Source organism: Catharus ustulatus, chromosome 15, assembly GCF_009819885.2.
Source record: "Catharus ustulatus isolate bCatUst1 chromosome 15, bCatUst1.pri.v2, whole genome shotgun sequence".
In the NCBI taxonomy this organism is placed as follows: domain Eukaryota; kingdom Metazoa; phylum Chordata; class Aves; order Passeriformes; family Turdidae; genus Catharus; species Catharus ustulatus.
Window position 1 is genome coordinate 17,837,060 of NC_046235.1, and position 21,599 is coordinate 17,858,658.

General features: G+C 57.9%; 1 protein-coding gene across 1 annotated transcript in view; it reads left to right on the forward strand.

The window, feature by feature from the left end:
- PPARGC1B (PPARG coactivator 1 beta) overlaps nucleotides 1-21,599 on the forward strand; it is a 40,952-nt gene that overhangs the window by 7,436 nt on the left and 11,917 nt on the right. The window lies entirely within an intron of this gene.

Sequence of the window (21,599 nt, forward strand, 5' to 3'; positions counted from 1 at the left end):
CGCTTCTCCTTTAGAGCAGGCTCGCACACAGTCACGACAAAACCGTGCTGATAATGAACAGAAAAAAAAAAAATGCAATTTTTTCTTAAAAAGGAAGTTTCTGTTTCTGTGTGGGCCCCACAGGGAGGCTGGCGCATGCGGGTTTTGAGTGCTAGAACCCATTTCCCAGGTAACAGAACTCAAGCCTGTGAGAACTGTGTGGTTTTCTCAGGCTGAAAGGTTGGATGGTATTTGAGCTGCTTTTTTTTCCCCCTTGTTGCCATGTCCTTTTAAGTAGGAATAAGTATGTCTATTTATATATATTTTGAAAATGAAAGCACGTGGCCCCTGTCCCCAGAAACCCTCACGGTCCGTGTTGTCACCCAGCTCTGGGGGGGACACTGCTTTGCTGCTGAACTGGGGAGCAGCCCCTGGAGTTTGGGGTGAGCTGTGGGAGGTGTGCAGGGCATTCTCTTGGGAATTCTCCATGGGACCAGAGGCTTTGGGATGTGGAAGTGGATGCAGCAGGAAGGAAGTTGGTAGCTGAGAGGAGAGCGATGTCATGGAGAGAATGTTGGGACAGCATGGATGGGTAGGGCTGGGGCTGCTCACTTTATTTCCTCCTGTTTCACTCCTCCTGCCCATGCCATGAGTGCTGGCTGCTCCTTTCCTCTGCCAGGACATGGGATGCAGAGTGATCTTCCTGGGGACAACTGAGGGTGTCCTTGCCCTGGCTGCCTCCTCTCAGTGTCCACTCAGTGTCCACCAGTGCCCGTCTGCCCAGAGGAGCTGGAAACCCATCTGCACATCCAGCTGAGTCAAAAATACATGAAAGGCAGATTATCAGGGGGAGCCTGTCCTCATCTCTGCCGCTCGCTTATGGCAGTGCAAGGACCTGGAAACACAGCTTTCAAGTTTCTCTCTGTATTTATGTAACCCAAACGAACTCTTTTTTGGAAAGAGCCACTCTGTCTCATTTAGATACCTAAATATAGCAGCTGTTCTGGAGGGAGGATTAGCCTGCCAGTGCCCTGGCGGGTATGGGACCTTTGTGCATGGGTGTTGTGGGGAGTTCAAACCTCATTCAGTGGGACCTGGGGGGTTTATTCCCCATGCCATTAGCAGGATGGGTCAGCAGGGAGCTCACAGCAGTGACCAGCTGGGAAGCACAGACTTGTGGAGGTGTGGAGTGCAGGATTTTTCCTAAATGTCTCGATGCCTTTTGAGGCCAGGCCCATCTATGCCCAAACACGCTGTTTGTTATTGTGCCATCACCTCTCTTTGGAGGGGGGATCTGTACTCCAAAGCACTGAGGCAGAGCTGAGCTATGGGGTGAAATCACACCCAGCCCTGCCAGGGGCTGTTGGAGAGGAATCACCCTCACAGCGTGTGGAAAGGCAGGGAGGTGCAAGGCTCCTTCTGTAGGTGCAGCTCAGGCAGCAAAGCCCTTGAGCACCTTCAGGGAAAGGTGTGGGACCAAGCCCCAAACTGAGGGACACCCCACACTTGCCAATTCCCTCTGTCAGGGATGTTCATGGGCATCCAGGGTCACACACACACCCTCCTAAACCCTTCTCTGAGATGCAGGTGTCACAGAATTTGGGTACTATGCACAGCCATGGCCCCACTTCTGCTTCTCCACACACACCAGAGCTCCTTGCCTTTGGGGTCAGCACAAGAGATGGTCTGACCATGTGCTGTGGGGGGCTCTGCTTCTTCACACACACCAGAGCGCCTTGCCTTTGGGGTCAGCACAAGAAATGGTCTGACCATGTGCTGTGGGGGGCTCTGCTTCTTCACACACACCAGAACTCCTTGCCTTTGGGGTCAGCACAAGAAATGGTCTGACCATGTGCTGTGGGGAGCTCTTGTGCACCCCCTGGCATCGCCAGGCTCGCACCTTGCACCAAGCGTTGACGGAAACGGAATTTCTCAGAGGTGCACAGGGTGACCTTTGCTTTGTCTCATAACATTTCCAACTGCCCTGCAGTGAGGGTGCCGTGTGTCCCTGTTTGTGTGTGTGTGTGCTGGTGTCCCAGGGACTTGGGGACTTGGACTCTGCAGCTGGCTCATTTTAGGAGTGGACACCTTTGTGTTCCCCTCTGCTCCTGTCTGCTTTGCAGCGCTGACACAAGAGCAGCTCCTTGGCCTGGTGCTGCTGCAGGATTTGGAGACTGCCTTGTGTTTCCTGCAGGAAAGCAGAGGGTCCCTCAGCTGTTTGGGCACTGCCCCTGTGCTTTTGGCGTTGCTTCCTTCGCACACCTCTGCGTCCCTGCACACCCATCCCTGCCCCTCACTGTGCCCCGTGCCCAGCTCAGAGCTGCCTGTGGTGTGCAGGCTCCTCTGCCATCCCCTTGGGATGCCAGAAGCCACCTGGCTAAGCCTTGGGACCCCAGGGATGTGTCAGTGAACACCTGCACGCTGGCTTCACACGGTGCCCTTGGACAACCTTGCGAGCCCCGCTGCGCCGTCCCCTCCGCTCCACCTGCCAGGTCCTGTTCGGGCGATGCCCTGCTCAGGTCGGTGTTGTTCGGCCCTAGCAGGGTGCAGGTGACCTGGAGGAGGTGGTGGCACGGTGGGGCTCCATGTGGAGGGCTCTCAGTGTCCCAGGATCCCCCAGCTCCCTGGCAGATGGCTGCAGCCCTCCCGCCCTGCTCCGAGGAATACAAATGTGCGGCAGATTCGGTTACCCGGCCCCGGCAGCGGTGTTGGCTTTCATCTAGATCGATATCCCTGTGTCTGCGGGAGCACTCAGCTGGCAGCACAAGCCTGGCTGGGAGCAGCCACCCGCCGAGGCTCTGCTGCCCCTGTGTCCGTGTGTCCGTCCGTGTGTCCGGCGTGGAGGCAGCGCCGCTGCCGCGCCGTCCGGCTCCGTCATGCGTAAAATGTAATAAATAGGGCCATAAGCCTTTTACAAAGTCTATTTCCACTCTTGGATCCGGGATTTAATGCATGGCTGCTTAGAGAGGCTGAGGATTTCAGGGGTCAGCAAGGCTAATTGCACTGCTGGAATAAAAGGGTGTGCAGCAAGGATCCTGCACACGGGTGGGAGGGGGTGCCGGGGGTCCCAGCCCCCTGCCCACTGCCCCGGCCCTGTGTGCTCCCTGCCAGCAGCCTGGGAATGCCACGGGCACACGTGGCAGCTTGGCAGGGGCTGGGGTCCCCAGGGAGTGCTTTTTTGGGGCCAGGCAGGCCGAGCCAGCGGGGGAGTCACATGCTGCAGGTGTTCGGTTCCCCACTGCTCCGTGGTGTCCCTGTGTGTCTGACCAGGCATGGCTGGCTGGAGCGCTTGATCTTAGATTACCTGTAAGCCAGGGAAAGCCTCTGCAGGGCCAAGGGCCAGTGAGGATCAGGGCTGTCCCAGTGCCAGCTCAGCCCCAGCCTGCAGCATTTCCTTCAGCTGCAGAGAGGAGCTGGGTACCACCCTGCCAGGCTGTGAAGGGACGTGTGTCCTGCTGCAGGGGACACAGACATTCCCAGCTGGGAATGGAAATGCAGTGCTGGGAGAGAGCCTGGCGCACAGACCTGCATGGGTGCTCCAGGGCTGGGGTCAGAGCTTTCCTGGAGATGCCAGGGAGGAGCCAATGGGATGTGCAGGCTCTGCATCACCAGGACAACTGGCAGCCACACGAGAGGGGGACCCAGATGCCCCGAGGCTGCCGGGCGTGCGCCCTGTGCCAGCCTCTCGCGCTCGCCGGGCTGGCAGGGCTGTGCCGCCGGCCACGGCAGACGGAGGACGCCAGCTCCGCTCAGTGACTTCTCTGGCTGATCCCGTCATCTCCATCTCGCGCCAAGTGCTGAAGTCACCATGGAAACCGGCATGGCAGCAGCCTCGCCAGCATCCTCACTCCCAGCGCCCGGCCGGTGCCGCGCCGGTGGCGGGTGACTGGTGGCGGGTGACCAGTGACAAGTGACCGGTGGCACCGCTGCTGCTCCCCGTTCCTCGAGGTGTCAGTGTCACTCTGGGCTCAGGGATCACACAGAGCCCTTCCCCTGGAGCCATGGCAGGGCTCGATCCATTAGTGCTCCTCCATCCCGCAGAGGAAGCACAAAGCGAAAGCCTGAGAGTATTGCTATTAATAGTACCTGCTCACAAAGTTATCTTTAGCTGCACCGCTCCCACCTTCATTCATAACAGCCACAGCACGGTTCTGACTCTTCGCCCTGCTGCTGGAGTGGCTCTGAGGTAACCCTGGCATCCCCAGGTGCCTGGGCTGCCCCCACTCACCAGCTTCTCCTCTGCCTGTGGAAAGGGATGGGCTGCAAACCTTTCCTCATAGTGGGAAATGGAGCTGGTTTTTTTTTGTTTTTTTTGTTTTTTTTTTTTCCCAGGGTTCATTTTTCTGTGGTGACCGTAACTCTGAACTCTGCTTGCCTTTGCCTCTCCTCCCACGTCGCTCCTGTGCAGCAGGGTTGTGTCTTGCCAGAGGCTTTCTCCCTGGAGCATCCCTGCTGGAAGTCCACACTGGTGCTGAGATTTTGCTTGATCAGTGGAGGAGGCAGTGCCTGAAGTTGACTATTGGGGATGGAGTATTTTCCGCTTGTATTTCAGTGGGTGTTTTCATAGGTTTCAAGCTGTGGTCCACCCTTCCCAGCATCTTTCATCTCCAGAGCTCACACAGCTCCTGGGAGGGTGCAGGGCTTTGAAAGGGCTTTGAGGATTCAAGGGCTCATCCCACTGCTTTGAGGCAGCATCTCCCACCGTTGCCAGGGAAAAGCCAATTTCTCCTATTCTTGAACTCGGCAGTCAACGAGTTCCTCAGGTTCCTGGGTTAATCTGTTCCTGCCTTTAATGAGCTGCCTCATTAAAGTGTTTTTCCCTAATAACCAGCCCTCCAGGGTGGGTGATGTTCAGCTGCAGACAACTGGAGACCTGCAGGCTGCAAAGGGCTGTTCAGGCTGTGTGTGGGGTGCAGGGTGAGCACCATCCCTCTTCTCCCACATGGTGCCAAAAAAGCTGTGAAGGGAGCAGCCCAAAGCACCCCAAACCTGCCTCTCCTGGGCTCCAGCACCAGATTTACTGCACCCACAAATTACAGGGCAGGCTGCACTGGGGTTGGCATCTGCCCTTGGGGTGCAGCAAACTGGGGATACTGGGACTAAGCCATCCTGCTGCAGGGTTTTCCTACAAAATGTTCTTACCCAGGGATGCTGAACCTGTGGGTGCATGCCTGCACCCCTTGGGCTGGGAGGCATCTGCCCAGCCCTAATGAGGGGGTTTGAGCTGCTTGCCTTGGTGCCTGGGAGCTGATCCGGCTGGTTTGGATAAATGGAAGTGGAAATCTCCCTCCTGGGGGCTCGCTCTGTGTGGAGGAGTGCACACACAGCTCGCAGCCGTGGCCTCCTGGGAGCATCCATCCTGCAGGCATCTGTCCCACCTGGTCCCCTTGTCCTGCAGCCACCTGTCCCACCTGGTCCCCACCTCCTAGGCGAGCAGGGTGAAGGGTGGGAGCCCTTGGAGCAATGGCTACGAAGGAGCAGCTTCAGCAGAGCCTCTGGTGAAACCTCACCAGAGTCCCCAGGCTGTGCTTTTTAGGGTGTCAGTGATGCAAGGCAGGAAGGTGCCTGGTTCTGGGGCTGCTCCATTTATATTTAGCTGACCCAGTTGCTGAGCAGGGGCTGCTGGTTCCTCCTGGTGCTGCACTTGGGGTGCTGTGAGGGAATGCAGCAGCAGCAGCAGAATCCGGCTGGGAGCGCAGGGCTGAGCTGCATCCCTGCATCCCTACATTGCTGCATCTCTGCATCCCTGCAGCCTGCTCTGGAAGGGCTGGACTGTGCTGGCACCCACTCTGCAGCCCCTCAGCACCCCTCCCAGCCTCCCCCATCCACCAGCACCCCAGATCCCCCAGGGAAGGAGGAGCTGCTCGTGCCCCAGCAGAGCTGGAGAGGCAGCGATTGCTGCTGGAGGGAGCAGCCTGAGGTTGTGCACAGGCTGGGACAGGATCAGGCAGTGCTCAAGCCCTGTCCCTAGAGGCATCCATGGGGCTCTCCTGCCTCTCCAGCCTCAGCTCACCCCCAGCATCCTGCTGCTGTCTGCGGTGGGTGCTGCTGGTGCACGAGGGGCTTGAGGGAACTCCTGGAAAGCTTTGGGCTGCCAAAACACATCCTCTCCTTGCCAAGCACCTGCGAGGCAGCTGCCTCCCCAGGGCAGGAAGGAGATGAAAAGAAAATCTCTTGCAAAGGCAGGGTGGCCTCCTCCCCAGGATCAGGGGGCGTGTGGCCAGGATGCTTTCCCGAAAGGAGCCGCTAGCCCTGCGAAGGGCTGGAGGGGACATGGTGTTCCCATCCTGATGTCCCTGTCCCTGCCTGTTTCCAGGGCTGTTGTGGTTGGCACACCTGGAGAAAGGCGAGTCCCCAAGGCAGGTCAGAGCAAAACACTTGCTGTGGAAAAGGAAATTAATTATGGGCACTTTGCTGCACTCCAAGTGACTGCAAAGGCTGATGTTTCTCCTGTTGGCCGATAAACTAATTGTAATGGCAAAACCTCAACAAAAGCCAGGCTCTTAAATGCTTTCTTAATTAATAATTCTCAATAATCACTTGACGTCAATGACCAATTAAAACTTTGGAGAAGGGAAGTTGTTGTTAAGTGCCCGATACCTTTGCTACAGTCGCTGCAGCTCTGATGAATCCTGCAGAAAAGCACCGGGAGAGCCAAGCCCGATGTTTTTAAAGGAAAACATTAAGCAGGAAAAACGTGAATATTCACGTGAGTGTCCGTAGGGACAGGGGGAAGCTGAGCAGTCACTTGGCTCTGCTGCTCCCTGCTGAGCAGCCAGCAAGGGATGGCAATGCAGCACCCAGAGGGGTGGCACCAGGGCTGCCCCTTTCCTGCCCCTCTGCTGTGCTGAGACCCCAGGGGCAGCATGAATGGGAGGGCATCCTTTCAGAGAGTCCATATTCAAGGGGTCTTTAAGGTCCTGCTGAATGTCCTGTCCCACGGTGGGTCACCTCCTTTATTTCTCATAATAATAAAATGACAGATATTCTCTTTCTCCTCCTTCCCACAGTCTGTGTGAGGTCAGCATCTCCCAGCTCAGCCCTGCCAGGCCTGAAAGCATCCCCAGCTGGATTTTATTGGGTGGGAGCTGAGTGGTCCCCAATCCATCTACTGTTAAGTGGAGCTTTTGGAAAGCTGCCATTCATCTCCCTGCAGTGCTGGTGGCTGCAGTGCAGTGCTGGCAGGGTTAATGTCCTCCTCCTCCTCCTCCTTCTTCTTCTTCTCCTCCTCCTTCTCTCAGCTTCACAGCCATCTTAAAACTGCTGGAGCCAGAGCTGTGCACTCCCTGCTCCCACTCCTTTTACAGTATGGGCTGGCTGGCCAGGGAGCCCGGCCGGCTCCTCCATCCATCCAACTCTTTTCCTTCTTTGGATGTCCCTGCTCTGGCTGTCCAGGCACTGCTTCCCTCCCACAGGACCCGTGCCCCTGGCCAGGGGTGATGGCCAGGGCCAGGGGCTGCCCAGGGCTGGGCTCAGCAGTGCCAGGGTGAGATTTTTGCCCGTGTTCCTCCAGGACAGCGCTGGGTGTCTGCCAGGGTGGATGCCAGCAGTTCCCTGGCAGTGATGATGGCACTGAGTGAGCACTTTATACCTGCAAATCCCTTGGTGGGTGTCAGGAAAATCCTGCCATGGGAAAGGTGGCAGAGAGTCACAGCTGGTAGCCAGAGCAGGTGAGGAGTGTGGCAGTGGGGGAAGGAGCTCTGTGGCAGAGTATCCCATGGAAGATGGGCACAGGGCTCCTGCCAGCAGCCCAGCAGCAGTCCTGGCGTGGGGAAAAAGCAGTGGGAAGCCCTGCAGTGCAGGGAGCCACAGGCAGAGAGGCAGAGGCTCAGGCTGTGCTCCCCCCTGAGCCCTTCCCTGTCCTGTCACCCCTCCCAGCTGGGCTCAGGGATCCCGGGGGTGTTGCTGGCGGCCGTGGGAGAGTTGCTGCAGCCTGTGCTGATGGCCAGGCACAGCCCCAGCCCTGTGTGTGTGTGTCAGGACAGCAGCAGCACGTGCTCCTGGCTCCCTACCCCAGCATGGCCTCTTACCCAAATACCAGCCACTGCCCAAAGGTTTGTGCCCCTCCTGGACCGGGGGAAAGGCCTCTGGGGCCGAGGGGGGAGGCAGAAGCAGAGAGTGTCCCTGTGTCCCCTCAGTGCTGCTTCAGCAGATGTCAGCACAGCGAGGAGGAGGAGGTCACCCAGGCATCACATCTGGGGTTTTTTTGGGTTGCTGAAAGTCTGTGCATAGGATGGTGCCTGGAAAGGGAATGAGAAGGAGGAGCAGCCCCAAAAGGCACAGGGAGGTGTTTGGTTCTGCAGGTCCCTGTGGGTCACTGGCAGGAACAGCCTCTCTGCAGCCCCCATGGCAGTGGGGACACTCAAGGACCTGTCATTCCAGGTGGCTTTTTCATGAGCCCTGTGCATGGTGCTGCCTGTCCCTCTATGGGGACAACAGCCTGGGCTGTGACATCCCTCATGTCCCTGCTTCTGCAGCCACCATGCTCAGCGTCCAGCAGGGCTGGGATGCTCAGAGCAGGGATTGTCACCTCTGTCCCTGCTGGGGGATGCTCAGGGGGTTGTGTCCCACCCTCCCAGTGCCAGGCAGGTTCCCAGTGCCCCCCTGAGCAGGTGGCACAGGGACAGTGGGGGCACCAGGCTGCCTCTGCTGCTGCCACCACTCCATCCCATTGTCCCCAAGGAGCGTTTGCTGCCGGTGGGATGAGTCAGCCCCAGCAGCCCCCAGAGCTTGGGAGACCCTTGAGAGGTGCTTGGAGCAGTGTGTGGGGTGCAGGGCTGGTGCTGCTGTGGGTCCAGCAGGGATGATCCATGGTTTAACCCTCTCCTGGCACTCCCCAGCCTCCAGCTCGGCCACTGGGGTGGCTGTGGAGGGGGAGCTGGGGGCTTTTTGCTGTGCTGGTGGGGAGGGGTCTGGCAGTGCTGGCAGCAGGGCTCTGGCCACCCAGGGAGCTCGGTGTCCCAGCCTGAACTGCCCAGGAGCCCCGGGAGGCAGGATGGATGCCTGGAGTTCCGTCCCGCTTGGCCCCGTCCCAGTGGGACTGGCTGCCAGCAGCGGGGGGATGGATGGCTGCTGCCAGTCCCAGCAGGGCCACAGCCCAGCCTGGCTGCCTGGCCATGCAGGGCATCCCTGCTTTTCACCCCTTTCTGCCAGATGTGCTGATGGAGGCCTCCTGCCAAAGGATGGGTGGCTTTGCTGTGGCTGCCGGAGCGCAGGGGTGGCTCCTCACCCCAGGTAGCCACGGGTGCCAGTGCTCAGCCTGGCTGCTCCTGCTGTCTCCTGGCATCGTTTGCCAAGCACCAGGGTCACACCAGGATTTGTGTCTCTGTTGCACGTGCCAGAGGAAGGAGATGGAGGCCTGGCACTCGATGGCACCCATGGCTCCCTGCTCTCCTGCCTCTCTGCTCCGTCTGTGGCTGGTTTGGTTGAGGAAGATCCCTGGATCCCTGTGGGGAAGCCACAGGAAAGCCACCCGAGCATGGGTACCACTCACCAGGAGCAGGGCTTCCCACCCACTCATGCCAGCACATCTAAACCCGTATGGGATGCAGAGTGGGAGATTTAGACTCAGTCCCATCTCAGGAGACACCCAGGGGAAAGGTTCATGGATTATTTTATTCTTTGCACCCTGTTTGTGCCAGTGTGAGCCTGTGGATGTGTCCAGGCACCCCCAGCCATGGGTGAGGGGAGCATCAGTGCAGCCCCTGGCTCCTCTCACACCAAACCCAGCAGCTGCAGGATAATAAATGAGAGTCTATATTTAGCCACTGAGTCTGGAGCAGCGTCACGGCGTTGCCAGAGGGTTTTACCATTCACCACAGGCAGGTTTCCCTGCTCCTCCAGCTCCATGCCACCTCTGCAGAAAAGCTCATCAAAGACATCCAGCTGGAAAAGCATCCTGAGAGAAAACACTGATACCTGCACAAAATCTCAGTGCCTGCCGAGGGATGAGAGCATTCCAGGGAGCCTTGGAAGGAGCTGGCTGGGGGCCCATTTCCTTTGGCAAAGCCTTTATTTTGTTGCACAGAATTTTGTAGTAAAGAAAACAGGGATGGAGCCATCCCTTGTGCCACCCCAGCCTGGTGTCAGCTCCTGTCCCACCCCTGTAGCTGCTGATCCCTGTGGTCCCTAAACCCCAGGAGCAGCTGCTGGTGGGGAGGGGACAGTCCCTGATGGAGCTGGGGCTGCCAGGACTCTGCTGACTCAGTGGCAGTGCCTGGTAATCCATGTTGAAACTCAAGGAGCGTTGTGCAAAGCCCTGTGCAGAGCCAGCCTGTGGCGTTCCTGCCATCCCACACTGCAAGGCTGGTGCTGGTTTGGGAGTGAGGAGATTTGCATGGAGATTCCTGGTGCTTGGCTCTGGGTTTTTTCCTGTGTTTTGCAATGTTGGAGGATTTTGGGAACAGATGCTGGCTCCTCCTTTCCTGGGAAGAGTTTCTCCAGGCAAAGCCAAGCCCTGAGCCATTGCCATGGGGTGTGAGTGTGGCAGAGGTGTGAGGTGACAGGAATGGTGACCAGCTCTGCCCAAACCTTCCTTTGTACCTCACAGCACCAGGGCTTTTTTCCTGCATCCTTCTTTCCACATCCATCTTTTTCTTGGGTTCCTGCACTTTCCAGGGATGGGAAATGCCAACCTGAGCACAATGCTGGGTAAAAACCCAGCAGCAAGAGGGCAAACAGCCCCTTCCCACTGCTTGCACAGCCCCAGACCTCTGCTCCCAGGTGGAAGCTGAGGCTGCCTCTGGATCCCTGGAAGTGTCCAAGGCCAGGCTGGACATTGGGGCTTGGAGCAGCTGGGATATGGAAGGTGGCAGGGGGTGGAACAAGACCTTTAAGGCTCCCTCCCAACCCAAACCATTCCATGATTCTGTGCAGGGTGCAGTGCATGGACAGCCTTCCCTGTGCCCACCCGTGGTGCCAGCTGTGCCTTGGCAGGACAGGGACACCTGAGGACACCCCAAGGACACCCCAGTGGCAGAGCTGGCTCACAGCTGAGCTGGGGGAGAGCAGCACACGGTGCTGGGGGTCAGTGAGCCCCTGCCTGGCACCCAGGGAGGGGGACAGCAGGAGTGGCACATCCAGCGTGGGGACAGAGGCACCCACAGAGCTTGGGGCAGCTGCCCAGGGCATGGCAGCCATTTGGGAGGAGGAGGAGGAGGAGGAGGAGGAGGAAGGCACCTGACTGCCAGGCAGGAATCCAACTAGTTGAAACAGCTCCCGTTGTGGTTTGCATAACCAAGCCTGGCTCGGGCAGCTCTGGGTGCACATGGTGTCACCTGGTCAGGCTGGGGGACAGCCTGGGGGACAGGCTTGGGGACAACCTGGGGGACAGCCTGGGGGACAGCTTGGGGGACAGCCTGGGGGACAGCCTGGGGGACAACCTGGGTCCTGCCTGCCCTGGTGCCATGCCCACCGTGCCCTCTGTGTCCCCAAGGTGCCACACCAAGCACAGCCCTGCTCCTGCCACCCTGCAGGACCCCTCCAAGGTGACACTGGAGGCTCTGCCAAGGACTCCTGGCCACGTTCCCCTGTGGCAGCCCCTGGCACGGAGGCAGCAGAGGGAGAGGGATGGATCAGAGCGAGGCACAGGGCTGGAAACTGGAGCTGCTCACATGGCTGGGGAGCTGCTGCCAGGCACTGGGGCCATGCAGAGTGCAGGAAGGTGGCACAGCAAGGCAGGGCTGAGGAGCCTTAACCCCTGCCAGCCCTGCTTGGGGTTTCAGAGCACTGGGATGTGGCACTGCCAGGGTCGAGGTGGCTTCCCCTGCACCAGAGGGATGGTTCTGCTGCTCCCAGCCCTGCTGGGTCAGACCAGCTCCTGGCAGAGCTCAGGGCTGCATTTCAGGGGTCTCTGCCTTTCTGTTCATCCCTGGGTGTGTGGGGTCAGAAATAGGGGGGACAAGGCCTGGGGGCAGGCAAGCTCAGGGCAGAGTGGTGAGGGAGCCAGCCCAGCACATGCAGCACTTCAAGGATCTGATTCAGTGCAAGAACTCGTGCTTGTGGGCTTCACCCCAACTGGTTTGGGTGGAGCAGAAGGGCCCCCAACTGGTTTGGGAGGAGGAGAGGGGCCCCAGCCCTGAGCTGGGAGCGGCCAGACCCCTCCTCTCATGCCCTGTTGGAGCCTGCCTGGGGTTTTGGGGAAGGGAAAGGTGTGGTCCCTCACAGGAGAGAATTTGAAATAGAACAAAGCTTTGTGTATGTGGGTTTGCATGTGCTCCTGAAGGAGCTTCTTGCCCTCATGGGGATTTTTCTATCTGGAGATCTTGGAGCAGTTTCTTTCCAGGGTGAGTCAGTTGTTTGCAGAGTAGGAAGCCCGAGGAGAGAAGGTTGGCAGCACCAGCTCCAGGCTGTGCCTCCCAGAAATGCTTCCTGCAGAGCCCCAAAAGCAGGGACAGAGCCCAGCCCTGGGGGCAGGTGGCCTGGCTGGGACACCTGGCCATGCCTGGGTGTGGAGCCAGACACAGCAGAGCCTCTGCAGCCCCAGGAAATCCCCTGAGGTGCTGCTGGAAGTGCCTGCCCAGCCTGCCCTGAGGTGCTGCTCAGGGTTCTGAGCTCCAGCATCCCCCTGTGAGCGTGTCCTGCATCCACAGACCTGCTGGGACCTGCTCTGCTCTCACCTTCCCAGCCTCAGTTTCCCCTCAGGGTTGGAGTGGTGTCAATACCCAGCTCTCAGCATTCCCCTTTCTGGGCATTGGTGTCAGAGCAGAGTGACCATTCTGGGTGGTGACAGTCCCCTCTGGCCAGGACACCTCCAGGTGCTGTGCAGAAAATGGACAATCGTTTATTTGGGTGTAGGAAGATGGGGGAGAAGAGGGAGCCCCTGATTCAGGAGGAGAAGTGGGGGGACCCAGCTCTTGCTGTCCCCAGTGATGGGGACAGGGAGGTGCAGGGTGCCAGATGTTGGCATGGGCAGTGCTGGCTTCCACCTGCACTGGGAAATGGGCATGGACACACCTGGGCAGGCTGGGCAGGAGGGGAAGGACAGATCTGAGTGGTTTTGCCCTTGGCACAGAGGTTTGCATCCTCTGAGACCTCGTGCACGCAGCTGAAAATTTCATTTTCACGCAGGAGCTGGGCACAGTGGGGGCTCCCACAGCCCCCCCTGGCACAAAGGAGCACAGGGAGGGTTTGGTGGTGGCCCAGCAGGGCAGGGCTGGGGCTGGAGCAGCCACCAGGTCAGGCTAAATGCAGGAAGATCCTCCTTGTGCCTTCTTAACCCCAGCTTGAACCTTCCCTGTCTCCTGATTAGCACTAAGAGGCTGCTGGTGGCACGAGCAGCTCGGGGCAGTGACAGAAGCAGAAGTGCTGCAGCAGGGGCTGGGAGTGCTCCCAGCAGGGACCAGGCTGTCCAGGCAGCCCCTGCTCCTCAGCAGAGCATCAGGCACCTGGGAAAAGGCACCTGTGGCTCAGGGCAGCCTGCAGGGATGGTGACAGAGCTGGCAGGGGGGTGACACTGGTGGCAAGCAGCAAGTTCTCTCCACCTTGTCAGGTGTGAAGGGACAGGATTCAGGCAGTGACCTCAGCTCCCCTGTCACACTGAGTGCCAGAATGTACACAGAAATGTAATTATATTCATGTCTCCGTTTCATATGTGTTAAATTTTTGTGATGCCTTGTTTCAAATATTGACAATCTGCTGATATTTCTGTTCAGTTAAATCCCATTCTCTGTGTGATGATGCAAGTTACTTGTGTTTAATTAGTTGAAACTAAAATGTGGATTAGAATAAATTGGCACATGAAGAATTTATTTAATTTCAGAGAAAGGGGAAAAACACCTCTGAACCAAAAGCATTGTTTTTAAGAAGCTTCAGTAGGCAAGAAAAAATGTTGATTGGAAAAAAAAAGATGGCTACAAACTGGAGAGCTAAGAAAAAGGAGTAAAAATCAAAATGTGCTACTTTTCCTTCATTTCTCAAAGGAATTCTAGCCCTTGCTGAGCTGGGCAGAGCCAGGCTGAAGCAATTTGGATTCCCAGGACTCCTGGAAAGCCAAGGGCAGCTTTGGCTGAGGAGGGTGAGGAGCTGCCAGTGCCAGGGTGAGCAGTGCCCCTGGATTGAGCTGGGGCTGGGTGTGACAGGCTGTGCCATGGCAGGATGTTTCTGGGCAGAAAGGGCATCGTGGAGCCCTGCCAGCCCTGAGCTGGGCACCAAACCTCCCCAGGGGCTGCAGCAGGGACAGGGCTGCTCCTCCTCACTGCTGTCCCTGTGCCCACATCAGCCATGGGGGATGTTGGAAGAGGAAGGTCTGAAAATAATCACCCCCTCATGTTTTCCTTACAAAATTGGGAGTTGCCATGGTGGGGAATTCTTGTGACCAGCAGAGCTGGCTAACAGTCAGCTCCTCAGTGAGTCAGGGCTTGTCCCCTGTCATGGCCCAGCCTGGTCCCCATGCTGCCAGCCTGGCTCCTGGGGCTCCCAGCTTCCCTGCCACCTCCAGGCCTGTGTGAATCCCAGGAATTTCTGTGTCTCCATGCTCTGCTGGCCTTGAGCACAGTCCCCACTGCTCCCAGTGCCACTGGGCATCCTCTCAGGGCTGCAGGGCTCCTGCCACCTCTTTGCTGTGTCCTTGTCCCTCATGGGCTGTGCTGTGGAGGGGGTGAGGAGGTGCTGGGGGAGCCTTGCCTGCTCCTGCTCCTTCCCTGCCTGTCCCCATGGTCAGGGGCTCACATGGCAGGGCTGAGAGCTCGAGCTGATGGGACATTTCTGTGTGCCCAGCCCAGCCCGTGCCAGCTGCTGCCCGTTGCTGCTGCCTTTGCTTTGGGGGAGATAACAAGGAATTTCTTAGAAAACCCACAGGGGTCTGTACCCTGCCTGGCTAATGCCACCAAGAGGTGACAGGGAGCTGGTGGCAGGGCTGGCAGCAGGCACATGAGTATTTGGGGGTGCTGGGTGGTGTTTGCCAGGCTGTTTGTCCCCAGGGGTTTGTCCCCAAGCTGCCACCCTTGGGCAGGCACAGTTCTGAGCAGGCTGTGGGTGCCCAGGTGTGCTGGCACTGCCTGGGCAGCCCTGGCAGACCACAGGGACACAGCACAGCCAGACAGAGCTGTTTCCATTAGGTGGTGTTGAGAGAGGAGGTGGCTCCTTGGGAACAGCCTGTTCCTGCTGTGGCTGCTCCTTGCACTGGGCACAGCCCCTCCTGCCCTTACCCTGTGCCTGGGGGTGTTTTAGGGTCTGGGGGGGCTGCAGGGGCTCCCTGGTGGGTGCTGCAGGTCCTGGAGCTCAGGCAGAGCCAAAGTGGACTCTGTAATTTGGAGCCTGAATAAACGAGCTGAGTGAAGTGTGAACATGCAGCTCTGTAACCTGTGATATACTTTGCTGCTGCCCTTCTTCCTAAACCCGACACACCTTTGTTTGAAGTATTCCAGCAGAATGTTGTTTATCCAGGGCATTATTACCAGTATCTCGAGCTCCTTGTTTCTAACCTGTGACTCAAGGACAGCTTGGTGCAATTTCTTCCATCTTTCCTCCATATCAAAGTTATCCTGGCAAGTTCATGTTTATTGTTTGCGGTTAATGTTTAATATTTCCCATTACTGGCATCTCATGGTTGATCTTAATTACACCCTTCTAATGTAAGACAAAAGTCAGCGAGTGAGATTGTGCTCAGGTTGGGGCTGGGGCTCAGAGCCTGCCACTGGGCACCCCCTTTTCCTACTGGACACCCCCTTTTCCCACTGGACACCCCCTTTTCCCACTGGGCACCCCCTTTTCCCACTCAGCACATCTCAGGCTGTGTTGGGAGGGCGGCTGCTCCACGTGTGCCACGGAATCACAGAATCATTTAGGTTGGAAAAGACTTCTAAGGTGACCAGGTCTAACCTTTGAGTCCAACCTCTGAGCCCAGGTTGTGCTGGCACAGCAGGCACCAGCAGGACTTGGTGTGGAGCAGCTCAGGAGGAAGGAAAAGCTGCTGTTTGCTTAGTCCAGGCTTTAAATGAAGTTTTGCCTCTTGCTGGCTGGGCTGAATCGTTAAAATGGATTAGTAGAAAGTTAAAAAAAAGGAATTAAAAATTAACAGGGGGCAGAGGGCAAAGTGCCTGGCAGGACAGCGAGGTGTCTCATGTTCTGTGCAGCCTGGGAGGTTCCCCTGTGCCTTTTTCCCAAACTGGGGAGGGGGTGAGGGACCTGCCTGTGCTCACTGTGTGTGCAGGCAGGGTCCCCTCACCTCCAGGGTCCCCTCACCCTTCACTGTGGGGCTCTCAGGTTATAAATATTGGGGGTGTCAGGGGGTGTCAGGGCCAAGGCACAACCCGACACCAGCTCTCCCTCATTCACAGTGACATTTTGTCAAATGCCACTGGGGAGGGGGGTTGCTTATCTGCTGGCACACACTGCTGTGACCTTCACAGCTCTGGCCAGGTGCCTCTTTGCTGTATTTACACTTATTTATAGCTCTCTCCTCCATGCCCACCTCTGCCCTCCTCCCTGGTGCTGGAGGCAAGCTGCCCACCCCACACATCCTGCATCCCACCCCACACAACCTGCATCCCACCCCACACATCCTGCATCCCACCCCACACATCCTGCATCCCACCCCACACATCCTGCATCCCACCCTACACATCCTGCATCCCACCCCACAAATCCTGCATCCTACCCCACAAATCCTGCATCCCACCCTACAAATCCTGCATCCCACCCCACACATCCTGCATCCCACCCCACACATCCTGCATCCCACCCCACAAATCCTGCATCCCACCCTACAAATCCTGCATCCCACCCCACAAATCCTGCATCCCACCCTACAAATCCTGCATCCCACCCCACACATCCTGCATCCCACCCTACAAATCCTGAAATCCTGCATCCCACCCCACAAATCCTGCATCCCACCCTACAAATCCTGCATCCCACCCCACAAATCCTGCATCCCACCCCACAAATCCTGCATCCCACCCCACAAATCCTGCATCCCACCCCACACATCCTGCATCCCTCTGGGCTGGGCTGGAGCTGCTGCATGGTTGGGGTGAGCAGGGATTGGCAACACCTGGCCTGGTGCTGATGGCCTGACCCCATGGGGACCCTGTCCCCTGGCTGGGAGCTGTGGGGACAGCAGGGTGCACCCCTGGGTTTGATCCCAGTGTGGGGACAGCAGGGTGCACCCCTGGGTTTGATCCCAGGGTGCTTTTACTGCAGTTCTGGGGCAGCTCAGGAGGGTGCTGGGGGTCTGCAGGCACCCAGCCCTGCTGCCTAAAGGGGAGAGTGGCTGTGCCCAGTGCCACAGCAGGGAGATCAGTGTCACACCAGGCAGAAAAGTGTCACAGCAGCCAGTTCAGTGTCACAGCAGCCAGTTCAGTGTCACAGCAGCCAGCCCAGTGCAGCACCAGCCAGTGTCACACCAGCCCAGTGCCACAGCAGCCAGTTCAGTGTCCCACCAGCCAGTTCAGTGTCACATCAACCAGCCCAGTGTCACATCAACCAGCCCAGTGTCACACCAGCCAGTTCAGTGTCACACCAGCCAGTTCAGTGTCGCATCAACCAGCCCAGTGTCACACCAGCCAGTTCAGTGTCATACCAGCCAGTTCAGTGTCACATCAACCAGCCCAGTGCCACATCAATCAGCCCAGTGTCACACCAGCCAGTTCAGTGCCACACCAGCCAGTTCAGTGCCACACCAGCCAGTTCAGTGTCACACCAGCCAGTTCAGTGTCCCATCAACCAGCCCAGTGTCACACCAGCCAGTTCAGTGTCATACCAGCCAGTTCAGTGTCACATCAACCAGCCCAGTGCCACATCAACCAGCCCAGTGTCACACCAGCCAGTTCAGTGTCACAGCAGCCAGTTCAGTGCAGCACCAGCCAGAGTGCCACACCAGGCAGTGCCACCCCAGGCAGGGTCCCAGCAGTGCCACCCCAGGCAGTGGCACCTCAGGCAGTGTCCCAGCAGTGCCACCCCAGGCAGTGTCCCAGCAGTGCTGTCTCCCTGCAGGCTGTAATCCCCGTTTGGAGCAGTCTGTGATTACGGATTTCCCTGATAAGCCCAGAGCACTCTCTGCAAAACCCCTGCCCAAGGATTTTCTTTCCTTTTTCGAGTCAGGTCCGGGTGAGGGTGAGGAGGGGGAAGCTCCCCTTGGGGCAGAGGGAGGGCTGGTGGGAGCAGCACTTGGCATTTCTCACCTTGTGCTGCTTTGGGTCCCAGCCTGGCGCCCCTGGCTAATTTGGGGCAGTGTCTGCAGCACGTGTGGATGTATATTTATCCCTTAATGCTTTGGGTAGGCTCTTGGCTGTGCAGGGAGGAGCTGAGTCACCACTTGCTGCCCAGCAAGGACTGGGCTGCCTGTTCCTGCCTGCCGCCTTTGGCCCCTCCGAGGTGCTGCCTCTTTCCTTCCTTGTTTTCCTTGCAGCATGGTGGCACCTGAGTGCCAGGGCTGTCACACAGGCAGTGCAGAGCTCCTGGAAGGTACTGCCCGTGGCCAGAAGCTTTTCAGAGGTTTCCACAGTGCAGGCTGACTAAGCACGAGCCCTGTGCCCATCACCCCCTGTGCCCACAGCCCACTCCAAAATATTTGGCCATGACTTCAAGGGCTTGGACCCAGGGGTTCTGCAGATAAGGGTAATTTCTGTCAGCTGGAGTGAGACAGAGGAGAGCACCTGCAGGGCTCTCTGTCACGGTCACTGCATTGTCCCCAGCTCCCTGAGCCAGTTAAGCAGAGCAGACAATGAGCTGAGCCTGTGCTTGCCCTGCTTTGGGTTCTGTTCCCTGGCAGCAGGGCTGCTCCTGTCCCCCTGGGCTGGTGGATACAGCCTGACCCCAGCCAGCCTCTCCTCTCCAGTCCTGCTGACTGCAGGGCTTTCGTTTGGGGAGCCCAGGTTGACCCTGGAGAAGAGGAAAACATTTCCTGTCTCGTTAATCCAGTGTTTGATTAGAGTTGGGCTTGGGGAGGAGTCTCGTGTCTCTTCAGAGATAAGGCCTCACATGGCAGAGTTCACACTGCTCCAAACCAGAAGAGCTGAAAGGGACATGTCCCACCTGCTGTCCCCAGGGTGTCAGGAACCAGCACTGAGCTGGGACATCCTTGGATGTGGCTCCAGCCCAGGACAAGTGCCAGAGCTGCTGGGGACACCAGAGAAAGTGGCCTGCACTGAACACCCTCACAGTGGGGCAGGGAGATGGATCCTCACCCTGTGCCAGCTCCTCGTGCTGCCTCACCTTGCCACTGCCCTGGGACAGAAAGGGACAGGAGTGGCAGCACCAGAGCACCAGAGCCAGGAGACAAAGGGATGCTGAGCAGGGAGGCACCAGGAGCTCTCCTCCCTGGGGCAGGATTCATCAGGCACTGCCAGCAGCTCTCTGGTGGCTGCAGCACACCAGGGCCAGGTGTCTGGGCTGGAGGATGCCTCCGAATTTCTGAACATGTCTCCATGGGTGTTTGCTGGCTGCACACCAAGAACCCATGGCTGATCTTCCTACAAAGTCCCGAGTAAAATTAGAACAAAAGTTCACTCCTCTCCCAAGGCAGCAGGAAGTGCAAAGGGTGGGAAAAGGGAGAGTCAGAGCAGATGAGGTCCTGTGCCCGTGGGCTGCCACCCCAGAGGGGCTCAGGGTGATGGGCTCTGAGCTGGCAGTGGTGATTTCCCTCTGCAGCCCCAGGTAAATGACCCTGCCTGGCAGAGGGGGCTGTTTGGGGTGCTGGGTGCAGTATGGGTGACCCCACTAAGCAAAGGCTGTGCCCATGTTTTCCAAGGAGGAGGCTCCACACAGGCACAGCTGAGTTTTGGGCATTCCCAAGGAGCCTGGCAGCATCCCCAGCGTGGCAGTGGCTGGGCAGTCCTGCCCTGGAGTGCCCAGCGAGGGCAGCTCAGCAACACTGGCTTGCAGGAGTTTATTTTTACCCAGCCCTGTTGCCAATGGGGACATGTCACATCTGTGGAGTTGATCAAAAGACATCCCGAGCACTGGTGTCAGCTGCTCCTTGTGATCTCAGCACCAGGATCTTTTCCCTTGTGGCATATCAAAAGGAGCAGGAGAATTTGGCTGCTCTGCTATTTTTAATTGCGCGCACACACGCACACACAGACACACGTATATCTGTGTATGTATGGCTTGGCTAAAAATAAAAGCCTTTGCCTGTGTTCCCATGGGAAGATCTGGGGAGAAGGGGGAGACAAAGTTGTCACAAGACTTTTTCTGGAGCAGGGACAGGAAGGCAGGGACAAGCCACAGCAGGTAAGGGACACATCTGAAAGGCCAAAGGACATCTGGTGCCAGAGCTGCCCCTGAGCAGAGGGGACAGAACAAGGGGACAGGCAGCATCTGTGTCCCCCAGAGCTGGCAGAGGGGACTCCTGACCTGCTGCACGTGCTCTGACACCTGGGAACAAAGGTTTTTGCAGGGCAGCTTAGAAAATCCCCATCCCTGGGGGCCAGTGAGGAGTAGCAGCTCCCAGAGCCACTCTGGGGTGCCTGATGCACTTTGTGGCTCCACACTTGTGGTGTCTACCTGAAGCACATCCCTCCAGCAAAAAGGTGAAGGGAGGGTGCTGGGAGAGCATCCCCCAGCGTGGGGGCAGCTCCCAGAGCTTTGGGGCAGCAGCAGCAGCTCCCTGCATCCCCCAGCCCCACTGCAGCCCCTGGGACAGCACTGCCCATGAAACCACCCTGCCCTGCCCTGGCTGTGCCCTCCAAGGTGCTCTCCCTGTTTTCCACCTCCCCTGGGATTGGGCAGGGTGGGAAGCAGGTGAGAAATGCAGAATTGGAGTGAGTGTGTACACAGGGGTGTCCTCTGGAGTGTCCTGAACGTGGTGGGGAGCGTGGCAGGAGCATCCTCAGCCCGAGGGAGCACAGACAGTAATCCCAGATTATCCCAGTTGGAAAAACAAAAAATGAGAAGAGAGAAAAGCTCTCTTTTCCTTTCCTGCAGCTGGGCTTGAAATCCCTTTGAGTGAGGGAGGAGACCCTTCCAGGGTGCTTCAGGAGGAAGGGCCCCCACGCTCCCCTGCAGCCTCTCTCACATGCTCACATGTTTGCCTGCTCCAAAATCCATTTGCTCTGTAAATAAACTTGCTTCCCTCACTGCAGAAAACTCCCCTTGGGCAGCCAGTGCTGGGAGGAGTTGCAGCAGACCTTTCCCCTCCGTGGTTTAACCTGGACACCGAGGCAAAGCCAGGCACGGTGCAGATGGGTGCTGGTGCCAGCCCTGGCTGGGTGCAGCCCTGGGGATTCGTGGCTGGAAGCCAGGCCCAAGTGGGGCAGGTGCCAGCTCCTTTCTGGGGTTAAATGATGATTTTTAGCTCGGTTCCTGCAGCTCCCATCGTGCTGTGTGCTCTCAGACATCCATTCATTTCCATGCTGTTCTTGTCACCCTGCAGGGAGCAGGGTCTGGGTGCCCTGGTGGTGCTTTGGGATGTCCTGAGTGGGTCAGGACCCTGTGCTGGGGACAGGGTGAGCTCCAGGTGTGAGGCTGTGCTGCTGTGCCAGGTGTCTTGTGCTGACCCCACCTGCATGACCTGGATGTCACTTTTAGGGCACCAAGGGCAGGAATTGCTCTCAGAGCAGTTGGGTGGCTGTGCTGTGCTGGCTGGGACACACCAGGCTCTTCTGTGCTGTTCCAACCTCTGGCACAGCTGGGACACCAGAGGGGTTGGTGTGTCACTGCTGCTGGAGTGGAAGAGGGGC